The sequence below is a fragment of the Rhyacophila brunnea genome, unplaced genomic scaffold (genome assembly GCF_057557595.1).
Source record: "Rhyacophila brunnea isolate RB1 unplaced genomic scaffold, BYU_Rbru_1.0 scaffold_6, whole genome shotgun sequence".
NCBI classification, from domain to species: Eukaryota; Metazoa; Arthropoda; class Insecta; order Trichoptera; family Rhyacophilidae; genus Rhyacophila; species Rhyacophila brunnea.
Genome location: NW_028233276.1, coordinates 46,444,252 through 46,459,486, shown reverse-complemented (window position 1 = coordinate 46,459,486; position 15,235 = coordinate 46,444,252).

Here is a 15,235-nt window from a genome sequence, read left to right as displayed (position 1 = left end):
ATGTTATTCTTACTCTCTATCTTGTCAGGCTTAACTATATTATAATGTATACATGGAAACTTTGCTGGTTGCAATAACTTTTCATTATTATATTTTAAATTTTTGTAATCAATATGTAACTGTTTGTTTCCTTAAATAAAATAAAATAAAATAAAAAATAAAAAAATACCATAAAAATATATAGAATTTTAGATGCAGAGTTCGTAATTTCGAAATTACAAACCTTTCATATTATTATATTGTAAAATTTACTAAGAAAAATATGATTTATTTACGATATTATAATATTCATTCCATGATATTTATGCCTTGAACCGGTCCGTCGCGCTGTCTTTATGTTCCGCATTCTTCAATAGCATCTTCAATAAAATGATCATTTATTATTTAATACAAATTAATTAGAAAAAGTTGCCATAACCAAAAACAAATATTACCTTTCCATGTCCACAAAGGCGATCATCTTTCTCCTTTTAAAGAATAAGGCATCATATAGATTAAACCAGACCTCACAAGACATAAAGTAAGTATGGCCTTCCCTTATGAAGAAAGTAACAGTGCGTATCAAAGAATTTTAATTTATTTCTAATTATTTATTTGACGTATAGAATTGATATGAAAAACTACCCGACAGATGTAGTCAAGTTACGTTTGAATGAATAAAACCTTTTATTTATTTACAACCACAGTATTTTGTATTACTATTCTGTTCACTTTAAACTACCCTCATCTATGACTATGATTAGGGATTGCAATACTGGTATTTTAAAACCGGTATTCTTTTATTTATCGATACCAAAATACCGGTTTTCAAAATACCTGTATTTTTGTATTAAGAAAACATACATGTTATGTTCATCAAAAATGAATTTTATTTTATTACGTTTTTATTAGGTCGTATTCTTATTTGTCCGATAAAAATCTTGCAATCGATTTTTAACTAACTTCCCGACTAGCTAGACCTTTGAAACTTATAGAACATATCAACATAGCCATTTTTAAGTAGTATTAAATTAATTTTTACTTAATTCTGTTTTGTATGAAAAGTTATTTCGCAAGAAATCCGTAATACAATCCACTTTTATTGGTTGCTAGGGTCCTAACAACTAAATTATTAATCTATACGTGCGTTACTATGGAAATCAATATGAGTGTCAAAATGACATTTCAGTATTATTTCTATCAAATACAATTTTTATTGATCGTTTAAGCTAGTCAAGTCAAGTTTATATGATTCAACAGAAAATTTAAAAACGTTGTATGTAAAAAGTTATTTTTATCTTGTCAGTGTATAAGTCGCATATGCTGCCAAAACGCAAACATATTGACTGAAACCATCAAAAGTTAAATAATATTAAAAACAAAATATTCTTCGCAAATATTTCCAATTACTCTATAACTATTGATCCAACGTTGATAGTACATCGAACAAACGTTGAATTTGAGAGATATTTTCCTGTATCCAGACTTGTAGTATTTGTAAAAAATATCAGTTCTACAATATTATGGTTATATTTATAAAGGTCAACATACTGGTAACTACTCGATTGCTATAAAATAGTGCTTTAAATAGATTGTATTAGTTATATTTATTGATATATACCTACTTCTTTTTTATATAATATGTTTTGATGAATACCGATATTAATACCGGTATTGATATATTCATTCAGTATTGCAATCCCTAACTATGATACAGGTATTTACTACAGATTAGTTATGTATTTGTAAACCTATTGTCCAAATATCCGATTTCTTTTTTTTATAATCAGGTGCGCACACAAGGGGAGGGGGGTTTGTGCCCCCCCCCCCCTCAGAAACGAAAAAATTACAAATTATTTACGTGATTGCAATATTACTTCTTCTTCTTCTTCGTCAGGACTATTTGAATGAGCTTGGCTGTCAAACAGCCTTCTCAACGAGTTAACCTCACTTTTTTCAGCATTCTACGAAACGCAAGAATCAATATGCGTTATCACTCATGAATTAATGATACCACCTGGGCATCTAATGTTTGCTTTTATATTTTGACGCAGCATGTCTAAAAGACAGCACAACGCGGGCGACACAAACGGACACTAACGATCTTAATACATAGTTATAACTGTTAGTCCACGTCCATTCGACGAGTACGTGTACATACGATAGGTTACTATAACTCGTGAGTATTTATCGCCAGACTTTGGAGTGTCTGGGTATGGGTAATGTACTCTAAAAAGTAGTGGGGGTGTCCACAGGTGAAGCGAAAAGAAGCTATCAGTAAACGGAAGTAAACGGCACCTTCTCTAGATTTCGTTAACCGCCTTAAAAAATAATATTACGTATAGTTTTATTTTTCGAAATAGACCCTCCCATACTATTTTTTGTGTGCCCGCTGGTAATTCAATGTATCGTAATATTAAGTTGAATACGCCTGTTCTATTGTAACGATGTGAAGATAGCGCACGATGGGAGTCAACGAAATAGGTGTTAAACACCTCATCAGAATGTTATTCTTCTGTCAGGATTACAAATCGATCATTACTTTAACCTGTCCATGTCGAGTTATTGGCTATAAGCCTTAAAGTCATTCCCGGTTAAAACATCCCGTAGAAGGGTGTATTTTTTTCGATAATCGCTCGCGAAAAAGGTTAATTGCTATTGTAAGGCAATAACTGGGTATAATCAATTACTCTAATGCTATTTATAAAGAATATGTATTATTTTACTTTGTAATGTAAAATAAATCAAAAAGTTGTAATGTTACTATAAATGCTTGGTTTGTAATTCATTTTGTAACATACAATGACACTAACAGTACTTAATGGTGACGTGATCAATCAACATAATCAGCGTTGCCAGTTTAGCGCTTTTCTTGCCAGATATAGCATTTTTCGATGGCATCTAGCTTTCAACTAGCGTTTTTACTAGCGTTTTTTGATGCCTCCAAATGTCTTGAAAAACGCTAGATATTTAGTTTAATATGTATTCACATGCGCATCAAATGTCTGACTATCGCATACTTAATGCAGGTAGGTCGGTACCTATTTTAGTAAGAAATAAAACACGATGAAACAATTTCATGCATTATGTAATGTTTTTGTATAATATTCCAAATCTCCGCGTACCTATATAAAATAGTAATTCAATAATTATTGATCTAAAAGGTATGTTCTTTAATCCTCTATGTCTGTCCTACAAAAAAGAAGATCCCGTCTTCAAACATGAAATGAAACTTGACGCAATATAGAAATTTGTTGTCAACTTTGAAAATTTATGTTAAAATGTGTGGTTTTTGCACGTATCAATATTTTTTCGATACGTGAAAGCAAATTGACTTCGTTCTTGGTAGAATAAGTAAATTTACTTGCAGATGTATTTTCACAAAATCTAGCGTTTGTTTCCTGCCAAATAGCTTGTTTTCATACCCCGTCTGGCATGTTTTTGTCAACGACAGTTAGCAACACTGATCATAATCAATAATTATTTTTAGATTCGCACTCAAAAAATTGAAGACAGGGCTTGGAACGCCCCCAATTTTGATGATTATTATAGGTAACTAATTTCAAAGAAACAATTTTTAAATCTTTATCAACCTGAATATCTTGCAATTATTCAAGAATGGTTTACTTGGTCCATGTTGGTTATGGGGAAGCCAGAGGCAAACACATTTTAAAAATAGCCGATATACTGGATTATTTGTTAGGTTGGGTTAGTTTAGGTTAGGTTAAGTTTTCATTCTTGAATTCATGAATTTTGCTCAAAATCGGCTATGACAATTAGCGCGGTTCCCGCCTGGCTTCCTCATAACTGACTTGTAGGTACAGATTATTTTTCCTCTACTAAATGGCACATCGCCACCCCTTTTGGTCGTATACTGTGCTGTCTTCCATATTATTTAATCCATAAAATATAACCATCTAATTACGACTATTCATATTATGACTGCATCATACTGTAGATCAACTACTGGTATCAGGAAAGCCGTACGGCAAATGAAAATGTGGCTGACCACATAAAAAATTGATGGATAATAGTTAGACAAATTTTATTTTAATACATACACATAATAATTATTGTAGACAGTCGGTAATGGACAGATTTGTATGAAAGTAAATAACTACTGGTGGATACATTGGCGAGTTAACGTATATAGGTACCTACATTGATTGATTTCAAAATAAACTAAAGATCTACAAAATAAATTTTATCGATTTTATGATGTTTTAAAAAAGAGGAAAACCGCCACTGGGGAAATGCTGAGACCAGGGAACTCAGAAATAATAGGAACTGAAATACATAACGGGTAAGGCGATCGCAAGCAACCAACTCGAGTAAGGAAGAATCCGTGTTAAACTTACACACGTGTCAAGAATACGTTTTACGTCGAATACTGAAAACTGCTCTCGGTTTATGCATTTACGCTCATTTAATGTTGGTGTATTACACACGCTATTGCACGTGCATAATGCGTGCTTCATTTTCGTAGGACACTAACACATTCAAAAGCCTGCTTCAACATGCGGCGTATTGAATATAGCCTATCGGTATTATATTTATTATATGTTCTGTAGCTCACTTGATTGGAGAAGTTGCGTGACTCTTCGTAGTAAACTAAAAAAAATGTTTGTTTTATTAAATAGCGATTTTTTTCATGTGCTCGGCACTTGGAATATAAAGAAATGCCTGCTTATATAATATTAAAATTAATACCTATAAACTAATTGTATTTTGGGTACTTACATTTTTTTGTTGTATTATAATAATAATTTTAATATGCCGTCCTCTTCATAATTAATTCGCGGCAGAGTGGCGTTGAATTGTTCTCGTTAGTATGCAGGGAGTGTTGTTTAATTAGTGCTAAGTCTGCCCTGCGATCGCGAATTTTAACTGCATTCTATTCATATTTATTCGTCCAAAGAAACATGCAGGTATCTTCTTCACTGAAAAGCTAAATATTTAAACTGTCATCATCATCATCATCTTTCTATATGTGAAGACTGCTTATTTATCAGCGCTCTAAATGGAAAATTATACGAACCGGAGCGCTCGATAATTTTCGGAAAATTTTAAAATATCTATAAAACCTTATATAAGTACTTATATTATAATATACAAATAAGTTGTTCAGATTTTTCCATTATATAACTTCCTAGCGCAGACGGTCAAATGGAATAATAGTCTTTTATAAAATATTAAAATTAATATTATTTTTTACCATGAGTCCGACAAGTACCTATATTATTAAACTTTGTGTATACCTATATGAAGTAAGTGAATTTAATTACTTTTTAACAATTATTCACAAACCGGGACGCACCATTTAATTTTTCAACGAGAAATACAGAGATTTCATAAACCAGATCGGCGTTCCGCTACCTATGCTCCAGTCCATTACGAGCGTTGCTATTTTTCAAATATATAGGATGAATACACAAAAAGAATTAACATTAACATACTAGAATTTCTTAGTAGAACTCTATTCTCCATCAACAATGCCTCTAAGTGCTCCTCTCTTCCGTGGGTACTCTTAAGGGCGGACGTGCTCAGCGTGGGTCAAAATGGAGCTTTTTTCTATTTTCAAAGCATGATCCTGGACATACCTTAAACGTTGTAGATAATCTATTTATATAATTTTGAAGCTTTTTAATCCGTTATATTTATTTTAAACATTTGATGACTGCATAAAGTATTTTTATTAAGTACATAAAATAGTATTCTTTTAAACCTCTCGCTCTAATATTTTAGAATATAGTCATATTTCAACCGTTTACCGTTTTACCGTAAAAAAAATTTTTTTTTTTTCGGTTAAGTAGGTACATGTTCAAACACGCGCGTTAACATGTTCTTACTCCCTACTTCAGTTTTAGTTTGTCAATTTATGGCTACGGCCGTCAAATTGTTTCAAATCAAATGTTTAAAATATATATAAAGGATAATAAGGCTTCAAAATTATATAAATAGATTACCTACAACGTTTAAGGAATGTCCAGGATCACACTTTGAAAATAGAATAAAAGCTCCATTTTGACCTATGCTGAGCATGTCCCCCTTTAAAGTAACTTCAATATTATATACTTAGCACTTTTCTGCACTTTTTCCTACACTGATATACCTACCTCTTTGTCTGATTACCTCGCATAAAAATAGATCAAATGGTATTCACTTGTATTAATATAAATGTAGTAGGTAATAAGAAAATTATATGTGTAAAAAAATATTTTAAAAATATAATATTACATCTTTTTCATTCTAGAGCCGGAGTGCAAAGTTGTGAAGAATATACTCTACAAGACCACCGTAAGCCGGTTACGGTAATACCTATAGTGGATATTTGTATATATGTAGATAGACTAACCAAAATGTACGGTCAGTATTTAGTTAGGTATCTACATCATATTATATTTATATACTTACACATATTATTATCAAAATAAAATTTATTAAAAAACAAACGATAATATTTCATTTATATTAGGTAATAAATTAATGTTTATAGGTAGGTACTATATACGTATGCATTGAACCCAGTATTATTCCAATCGTGGAAGTTGTCAATAATGAAATGTGGACATTTAGTTTCTGAAGGGATGGGGTGCGTTCTTCATTACGTCCCCTGGGTCTCGAAGAAGACATATTTATTTATTTGCTCTGCTAGGCGTCTCGATCCACCCAACCTTCCCGTGATGGATAGAATCTTTTGTACACTTAGATAGTTTTTTTTTGCACCAAAAAATTTACAAATGATTTAAACTTTGTTTTGATACAAATGTGTTTTGTATTAAATACACAATAAAAGATAAGGAATACAAAAATATATTTTCCTGATTTGTTATTATGTTCACAAAAACAGTTGTATTCAAATTACATGGCGCAATAAAAACAATATGAATTAGTGGGATGCATGGGTCTAGTATTCACCACACAGTTTCCCAAATCTTGCAATCAAACTAATTAACAATTTCTACTCAGTGTGATATTGTTTTCGGTAAGGGTAGAGCAGTGCGCCGCGTAAAAATTTTTATTGCTTTAAGAAAACAGCCATCGTAGCATACGAATATATCGCAGAAGAGATAATAAATAAAATTCCGATATTCAGTACGCTACATTTTGATGCAGGGTTTTGAATGTGTGAGTGTCCTACGAAAATGAAACACGCATTATGCACGTGCAATAGTGTGTGTAATACACCAATATTAAATGAGCGTCAATGCATAAACCGAGAGCAGTTGTCAGTATTCGACGTATGTATGACGTATTGACACGTGTTTAAGTTTATCCCGGACTCTTCCTTACTCGAGATCGGTTACCTGCTACTCCTTACCCATTAGGTACCTATTTCAGTTCCCATTATTTCTGAGTTCCCTGGAATCAATCATTGTGACAGTGCATGTCCTGCGTCACTGGACGCCGAGGAACAGATCAGCTTATACCATGACAATGTCAAAAAAAAATATCCATAATGATTTATTAGTGATTTTTATAGTGGCAGGTAGGTAACAAAATCTAGCAAGTCTCTACTGACAATTTCCCCGCCTACTATGGACAGCTTCTCGTTGCTTTAAATAGTAGACCCAGAATTTTCAGTATGATCGGCGCTGTTTTGACTTTTAGGTATCAGAATATTAAAGCAAACATTGGATGCCACGAACGGTAACTGTTCTTCACGGTTCTGAAATCATGATCATATTGTGGAAAAACAAAAGTTAAACAACAACAAAAAAATATGCCAAAGGCACTCACTTGCAATAACTTTGATTCACATAGGTAGTAGGAACTATACATTTTTGTGTACGGGTCTCAGAGAAGTTATTTGTTTAGTAATAATCATTAAAAGACGTTTAATTATTGTAAAATTCTTTATTAATCCCCTGTTTCTGTGATTAACGTTTTACTTGTGTATACAATGTCATTAACATACAAAATATATTATATGATTTCGAAATGTTAAAAATAGTAGGTAAGTATATTTTTTCATCTCGCCTTTTTTATTTCCAATGAATAACATCCCCCGGGTCCAAATTTATATCACCATATTAAGCTAAACCATTTTTTTTAATTTACGTGACACTTCTCGACATTTTCCCCATACTTAAAAGTTACATATACATTAATAAAGTACCTATGGTTATGTGTTTGTTTTAGTTGCTCTCATTTTAATATGTGGGAGTCTGGTTCCCACACGTTGTTTTTCAGCCCCCGCCATTTTAAAGGGCAACAGTGTTGTCTAGCGAAAGCTGATTATTATTTTAAACTCTGTTTTGTATCGAACATTGCCGTGGAAATGAGAATAACAGATTCATAATTAAACACCCATTACGTTGGTAGCGCTGTTTCCACGGCGCGATTTTTTTGGCAATGTCTCGTATTATTAAAAATATACCACAGCCTTACTTGTCGAAGAATGATAAGAGGAGTGGAGCTAACCTGTTGAAAAGCTCAAATCATCCGAGACATGATCCTCAATCATGAGATCATGACGAACAGGAAGATGAAGTATAATTCTATTCATCTAAATTATTTGTATTTTTTCCGTCCCTGGGGGGGGATCCGGACCCGAAACCCCTCCCCCTTGTGTGCGCGCCTGGGTTATACAATAAACCCTTTATAATAGTGTAATGGAACCAACCCATATCTTGCTGATATTATGAACCTTTTCATCCATTTTTTCAAAGCATGCAGTTGAAACGTACTTTACAAATTAAACAACCAAATAATCAGCTAATCTAGGATGTTCGATTTGATGTAATTCTTCTTAGTAGACCATGTTAGAATCTATTTGTGCTTCTTATTCTTATACTTTTTTAACACTGCACTTTTTTTATGAGAAATGTCAGCCACTTGCTCAACCTATTAGGACCATACTCTGACTCATACACAAATTGAAAAAAACAATATGTGTATGATTCGAACCTGGCACCCACGACGCAATAGGCCAACGCTAAGTGATGTTACCATATTATATTATTCACTTCCTGAGGCTTTTCTTATCAATGTCAATGTTGGGAAAAAAAGAAAATACTTTCCTCACCGAGCAAACATTTATTTTCGGGGGAAACAGTTTGTTCGGTGTGATTATTTGCTTCGATATTTGACAGCCTGCAACACCGGCGGTATTTGATTTAGACCAATATACATTTAATTTATCCTGGATAATGTGATAAATTATATTATACTTAGAGAATAGATATATATATACACATACATATCTATACATATTATTGTGTCCGCTGAATACCGAATTGAAATAGGTACACTTTATAAAAAGTTTTAAAAATAATACTTCAATTAAATTGGAAAGTACATTTTGTCACTCTGGCGTGAAGAGTTGATTTTGTATGTTATTATATATATAGATATAAATGCATTTTTTTAATACTTTTGGTCATCTTTAAGCAGAAGTAAATTCATTTTCAGTTAATTCTGTGTTGCATGTTTCGAAAAAAAATCATTTAAAGTAATATTTACTACTCACTATTATTGGTATTTTCAGAGCATAAGCCTAGACATTCATTAAACGCTGTAGATAATCTATTTATATAATTTTGAAGCCTTATTATCCTTTATATTTATTTTAAACATTTGATGACTGCATAAAGTATTTTACAATGTTTTTATTAGCTCGTGTTCTTGTTTGTTCAGTACAAATCTTACAATCGATTTTTAACTAACTTCCCGACTAGCTAGACATTTGAAACTTTTATAATATATCAGAACACAGCGCCAATGCATTTTTTTTTTAAATATTTTTAGCCATCTTTAAGCAGAATTGAATTCATTTTCAGTTAATTCTGTTTTGTGTGGAAAGTTATTTCAGAAAAATTCGTAAAAAGTAAAAGACTATTATTGGTTGCTAAAGGGGTGGTCCTAGCAACTAAATTATTAATATATACGTGCGTTACTATGGAAATAAATATGAAATGTCAAATTGACTATCAAGTACAATAAAAAAAATTATTAATACATAGAATTATCAAGTTTATAATATGATTCAACAGAAAATTCAAAAACGTGGTAAGTATATAAAAAGTTCTTTTTATCTTGTAATTATTACATATTATAATGAACATACAAATTATAAATTCAAAATACTCACGATATGACATAAAGTAAGTGTTGGCAATCTTTCAAATAAAAATACAGGACAATGTGAGTAAATAATACAATAAGAAATAAAATAAGAAAAATAAAAGTACATGGAACCAAACAGAGTGAACTAGGTTGATAGACCCTATCTTAAAAACTTATAAAACAGCGTCCACCTAAATTCACCTCACGTAAGTGGAATATATCAAAATCCGTAGCGATTTGATTAAGCATAGTTATTGTCCTCCCAATTGGCAGGTTAGTTCTGCACCTTGGGGGAATAAATAACGGATGCCCTAAGATTATCAGAGACATGCAAGCCAACACCACCAAGATCGGCAGAGTTTCCATTCTTTGGTTATGCAGTTGGCCAGTATAACTAACTAAAGTTAGTTAACAAAATATTTTTGTTTATGTATTTATATCCTTATAAACAAATAAATACCTATTATTAATATTCAGAAATACATACTATTCATGCTTAGAAAACCAATAATGAAATAAAATTACCTCATGCGTATGATTAATGATGGAACGGCCAGGGTAACAAAAAACAATTTCATTTTTTGATATTGCATCACCAAATAATGTTTTGTGCGATTCGTTGTATTGCCATTTTTGCTGACCAAACTGTTTCCCCTAGTAATTAGTTCGAATCAAATCTCAATAATCCCGTGAGACCGCATAACAAAAAATGAAGAATCGCAAACGTTTTTTCGATACTGTACAAATATTTATTTTGTTACTGTCAATATACAGAAAAAGTCACACGTGACCAACGGTAATTTAATATTGTGCATACTGCCTTATACGGTTATACAGTATACAGATACTTACGGTTAATTCTTTGTTGTTTGACTAGTTAATACGGATACTATCTATTTTACAACGTTTTTATGAGCTCGTATTCTTGTTTGTCCGTTGGCTGTTTGTCCAGTACAAATCTTGCAATCGATTTTTAACTAACTTCCCGACTAGCTAGACATTTGAAACTTTCAGAATATACCAGAACACGATGTCAATGCATTCTTTTAATACTTTTAGCCATCTTTAAGCAGAATTGAATTCATTTTCAGTTAATCCTTTTTTGTATGGAAAGTTATTTCAGAAAAATTGGTAAAAAATAAAAGACTATTATTGGTTGCTAAGGATGTGGTCCTAGCAACTAAATTATTAATTTATACCTGCGTTACTATGGAAATCAAAATGAAATGTCAAAATGACATTTCAGTATTCTATATTTGTTTGTTTTTTATTTACTTCATATCAAGTACAAGTTTGAGCATATTGACCATAATAATTCAACAGAAAATTTAAAAACGTATATAAAAAGTTCTTTTTATCGAAATAAAGCCAAAAAACATGCATAGACCAAATCATTCTTGCCATTTTTTTTTAATTTCGATTTTTTAATTGTTTATTTTTAGTGAATATCAAAGAATACTTAATAGTCAAAAATAGTCTGTTTATATTACCACTACTTCGTGGTCACCAATATAATGATCCGCTTAGGAAAGAAATAGTTTTTTTTTTTTTTTTTAATTATTATGCCATAATCACTCAAGAACAGGAGCGCACACACGGGAGGGGTTTTCGGGTCAAGTCTCCCTCCCCCATAAACGGAAAAAATAACTACAAAAAATTTAGATAAATGAAATATTATTTCTTCTTCATTTTCGTCAGTACCTGAGGATCAGGATCATAACCCGGATAACTTACTGTCAAAGAGCATTCTCAACAGACTGGCTCCACTCCACATACTCTCGGTATTCTACGATACGCAAAGCCTATGGCTACTGGATGATCCGTGGTACTCATAAATCGGTGCAACTATCTGGGGCATACAATATTTGCTTTAATATTGCGATGCGACATGTCTAAAAGACAAAACATCGCGGATGACACAAACGGACGCTATTAATCGTAACAATTATAACCTTTGGGCTACGCGCATCCGATTACCACTTGTGGATGCGACAGCTCGCAATAACTCGTAGGCAAACACCCTCAATAAAATTACACCCTCCGGCCAGTTGTTTATCGCTAGGCTTAAAGTGCGAAGTATCTGGGAAGTGTGCGGTTTTCCGTGGTTGAAGATGTGAAAGTCAGTGGCACCTCACACTTGCTAGATTTTCTTTACCCCATTAAAAATCAAAAATGGACAGCCCCTCCCAAACTACATTTTTGTGTTCGCAGCAACTCTTGAAGGTTAGGTATTCCATTCACCACTTGTGCGCCTTATGCTTAGGTAAAAACTGTAAATTGTATGCACACGAAGTACGATAGGCATCGTTTCCGCTTATCAAGTCGCAGGTCTCGGGCTTGAATTCGGGTCTGCCAAATTCACATAATGTGTAATAGGCTGAGCAAATGGCTAACATACGATTCTCGTAAATGTATTAATAAACCATTTCGTTATGCGGCATTAATATCCACATAGGATTGCGCGGGTCAATGGAATTAATATGTTCAGCCCAATACTTATATAATATACATGATTTTGAAATATATTATAACCAATAGAAAAAATCTTTTTCGAAAAAAGTAAGACTGGAGTAAGTAAGGAATCGAACCTGCATCTCTCGGGTATCGCGCCTACGCACATAGTCCACTGTGCTAAAGGAGTCTTAATTACGACACATTTTAACTATTGGTCTTTCTATAATTAGAATTTTACATTCTTAAATATCTTGTGAATTATTCGTTGAATAAAAAAATAGTTAATTCCAATACTTCTAGTTAGAAATTTCCAGCATTGTTGTAAATCATTCATTCACATTGACTGTAACAGAAAAACATTCGGACATGTACTTGTGTATGTGTATATTTTTTTTTTGATTAAATTGTCTTTTGGTTTTGCCTGATATTGAAATAATGGAGGGTGACATGTTGACTACAGAATTTGACCGGAATATGTATGTCCAAGATCACACAACTTCTCAATGCAATTTTTTTTCTCTTATGACACTAACGGAAAACTGCAAGCGTTACTCACCGGCGCTTTTTTAAATGATTCTAACTCTAAATAACGACACGTTATATACTGATAAATAATACAATTAACTATTTTTTTATTCAATAAATAATTCACAATATTGAAGAATATAACATTCTTTTTATTGAACATACATAATTTGAAAACACTTCTGAGAAATATATAACCAACAACCCAGCAGGATTCGAACCTGCGTCTCTCGAGAATCGCGCCCACGTGCACTGACCACTATGCTATAGGTATCTTATCTAATTGCGACGGATTTTAACTAATGGTTCTTACAATACTTTCTGAAGCGCTTCGTAAATTGCGTTACTATTATTTTAAATCAAAGTAAATATTAAATTACCTTAATTAATAACCGACGTCACGGATCACTCCAAGATGTTTTGTTGTAACGTACTTGAACTTGCTAATAATTTTCATATATTTTGTTTCCGTACAAAGTATCTATATAGAAAAGATTTCGTTAACGTCTTTAAAATCTACGATGAAAACAGAATGCGAGCCACCTTTTTTTATTCCAGTGGCGTATCGGTCATGTTCGTAAGTGCCGATTTGGAGGGTCAAGAAGAGGATCGTCTTACTTAATGGCCGGCTGCGGTAGAGGCGAGACCCTCTGCGGATTATACTTCACATGCGACTACTCTCATGCAAGCAAAAAAAAAAATGAAAACTGAATTAGGGTGGCAATGTCGATGATTATTATAATATAAACAATCGTATTGCTACTATCATGACTCGAGGTAACTTCGCGTAGCTTTAGAATATTATTATTAGAATTTTACTAATTTTTGTTAGTGTCTGCCAACATTGCGATACGATTCCAGAATGTTACTTGTACATATAAAACAATAAAATTTAACCTCTACATATTCGTAGGTTAATTATTTGTATATTCGTCCCATTCGACGGGTCTTCAATAAATTAGCAGCGTCAACTTAGAAATGTTATGACGACTAGATAACGACCATTTTGACGCCACTATCAATAATTATTAATGAAATATCTGAAGATACACACGTACGTTATGACTTCCAATACTTTTCACTCACACGTATTGTTATGTTTAAAATAAACATCACCTACAATATTCATTAATTCGACTGGTCACACCGACTTGTCTTTGGATGAACTATCTTCGCGAGTCGTGTCGACAAATTTGGCGCTTTTGGAATTTCCGGAGACAATGTCAGGTCGCGTGGCGTGACAGTAGGCTTTTTGATTTTGTCTGCCTCAGAACAGTCGTGCTCCGGTTGGGTCTACCCAATAGTAATCATGGACGTCACCCAACGGAGCACGATGAAGCCGTGATGTCAAGAGTCTCTGATCGTTCCAATTATTGGGTATTTTAAAACTATTTAATTGATCCACCATTCTTGCTTTATTTCTTTTCAAACCTAGCCGCTTGTATTTAAAGTTAGTATTTTAAATTTCAGGATCAAGCTGTTTAATATCCATTTAATGTATTTTAAATTCTTGTCTTTGCGACAATATAGTTTTTGTCAAGTATAAATCGCTCTTTTATTTTATTTGTTCCCATATTCCATACTGTTTAATATTATCTTTTACGGTAGTAAGATGATGTGGCGCCCAGAAATTTATTATATTATTCCTACAGTTGTTCCGTGTGCTCGGCGACCGTCGCACGTCACCAAACGAGATAGCGAGTGTTTACAAATTAATAATAACCAGTTGTGCGCGCGGCGTAACAATAAATTATTGTTACAAAGTTGTTTACATTTAAGTGTCTCTGACTACAGGGGCGCTTATTAAAAATCAAAAATACAACGTTGCCAGCAATGGATCACCAAAAAGAAACCCAACAAACAATGTCTTATGCATCAGTTGCTCAAAAAATGCAATTTCCGAAGAAGGAGCAAGCCATCGTTTTAGATGCTATCGAGGGCATCTCTATACGAGAATATACACTGTCAATCGGGAATAAGGTAGGTCCATGTCATATAAGATATGTATCTAGGATTTCCCAGGGAAGAATATGTATATACTTGAGTAGTGAAGAACAAGCAGATAAATTAACAGTAAATAAAGAAACAGTTAAAATTGGAAACCACGTACTAGAAATCAGGCCGCTGATCACCAAATCAAAGAGGATAATAATATCAAACGTGTGTCCTATAATCCCACACAGCGTTCTGGAATCAAAACTCAACGAAT